Source organism: Prunus avium, unplaced genomic scaffold (genome assembly GCF_965620075.1).
Source record: "Prunus avium unplaced genomic scaffold, drPruAviu1.hap1.1 HAP1_SCAFFOLD_31, whole genome shotgun sequence".
Lineage (NCBI taxonomy): Eukaryota > Viridiplantae > Streptophyta > Magnoliopsida > Rosales > Rosaceae > Prunus > Prunus avium.
In genome coordinates this window covers 192501-195000 of record NW_028276890.1, presented here as the reverse complement: position 1 = coordinate 195000, position 2500 = coordinate 192501, and positions in this window count along the sequence as shown.

Here is a 2500-nt window from a genome sequence, read left to right as displayed (position 1 = left end):
AGCATGCCGGCAGCCTGTGCGCAGCGTGCGCACAGCATGTCGGCAGCGTGCGCACAGCATGCCGGCAGCGTGCGCGCACCATGCCGGCAGCCTGTCGACAGAATTTTTCGAAACTTGTCCTGCCATGCGCGCGCGCAGCTTGCGCGCAGCGTGCTGATTCTGTCGACAGTGAGGCTAGCGAAAGTTGTCCTGCCATGGCGTGCGCGCAGCCTGTGCGCGCAGCTTGCGCATCTGTCGACAGTGAGGCTAGCGAAACTTGTCCTGCCATGGCATGCGCGGCGCCTGCGCGCAGCCTGCGCACAACATGCGCGCAGGCTGTGCGCAGCGTGCGCGGAGCTTGCGTGCAGCTTGCGCATCTGTCGACAGTGAGGCTAGCGAAACTTGTCCTGCCATGGCATGCGCGCAGCGTGCGCGCAGTCTGTGCGCAGCATGCGCGCAGCCTGTGCGCAGCATGCGCGCAGCCTGTGCGCGCAGCTTGCGCATCTGTCGACAGTGAGGCTAGCGAAACTTGTCCTGCCATGGCATGCGCGCAGTCTGCGCGCAGTCTGCGCGCAGCATGCGCGCAGCCTGCGCGCAGCATGTGCGCAGCATGCCGGCAGCATGGTTCCAGGTTTTTTCAAATGTCGACAGAATTTTTCAAATCTTGTCAAACCCCGTTTTTATTGAAATTTCCTCGCACAATAAGCTCCCCATAAGTAGTCTATGATTTTTAGGACCTTCTCCAACTTACAAAACTAAAAAATTCCTCCCGGATTTGTTTTAATGATTTTTTCAATTTTACGACTTCTAAAAATAATAAAAAATACTTCCCGACTTCAAAAATTTATGAAACTTTTTCCCATCATAGATTGCATGTTTCTTAGTATCCCTGCAAAAAATCACGTCCAAATACCTTGTATTGAATTATTTAGAGCCCATTATGACTCCTCGCGCATAGGTGATGTCTCTTCCTGTCAAAGGGCTAAATGCATAAAATGCTATATAGGGGGGTGTGTGTTGCCTGCATATGCATGGCAGCCCATGCCTTCCTAGCTGCAGCCCCCTTCCCCCACGCCACACCCATGTCATGTTGCCTCGATATGTTGCCTCGGTATTATGGGTTTGGTGTCGGGGTCGGGGGGCTGCCACCCATGGCGGTGGTGGCCGGAATCCGGCCGCCGCCACCACGCCGCCGCCATGGGTGAGGGAGGAAAAAAAAGGCGTGGAAAGTTGCGAAATGGGGTTGTCTAGGCTTTTTTTTGGCATGGGAGAGCATGGAGTGCTAGGAACTCCTTCTCAAATGCACGGGCATGTCGACCACAACCTCATTTCTCAACAACAACCACCCGTGTGGGGTGGCGGTGGGTGGATAGTCGCGGATTGGGGCTTGCCAAGCCAATGTTTTCAAAAAATTTCATCAAAATTAAAAACAAATGTTTTGTTGCCTTCGGATTTGTGGGCGAGCGGCGAGTCGGAGTGGAGCCGGTAAAGTTTAACCTCGGTGTGCACGGTTGTTTTTAGAAACTCAATCCAATGCCGGGGACGTTGAAAGTGACGCTCTTATGAGTTGCAAACCCGCAAGATTTAAAGAACCTTTTCAAAACAATTTCAAACCAACAAGATTTAAAAACAGAAATTTTCATCAAAATGAAAAACAAATGTTTTGTTGCCTTCGGACTAGTGGGCGAGCGGCGAGTCGGAGTGGAGCCGGTAAAGTTTAACCTCGGTGTGCACGGTTGTTTTTAGAAACTCAATCCAATGCCGGGGACGTTGAAAGTGACGCTCTTATGAGTTGCAAACCCACTAGATTTAAAGAACCTTTTCAAAACAATTTCAAACCAACAAAATTAAAAACAAATGTTTCGTTGCAAACAAATTGTGGGCGAGCGGCGAGTCGGAGTGGAGCTGGTAAAGTTTAACCTCGGTGTGCACGGTTGTTTTTAGAAACTCAATCCAATACCGGGGACGTTGAAAGTGACGCTCTTATGAGTTGCAAACCCACAAGATTTTAAAAACTTTTTGAAAATGTTTCTTCTAAATGACACATTTTGATCCTTGGCAAGTGCTCAATCCGTAACTATCCAATCACCGCCACACCACACCGGTCGGGAGTGTGTGAATGGTGTGCTTCCCGGGGTTGGCATAGATAATCTTTCGCATCGACAATCTTTTGCATGCGAGGGAATGTCTATGCCAACCCCGGGAAGCACACCATTCACCCACTAGTTGTGGGCGACGATGGGTTGGCTTCAAATGAATTTTTGCTTGGGGTTGTCCTCGGTATGCTTTTGTGTTGGGAGTACGGCCACCAAACCTTCTCAATGCACGGGTATGTCGAGGATGGCTTTCGGCGGGGTTGATGAAGAAGCTACCCAATTCTCGGCCACACGAACACATGGTGACGATGCGTTGGCTTCAAGTGAGCTTTAGCTTGGGGTTGTCTTCGGTATGCTTTTGTGTTGGGAGTACGGCCACCAAACCTTCTCAATGCACGGGTATGTCGAGGATGGCTTTCGGCGGA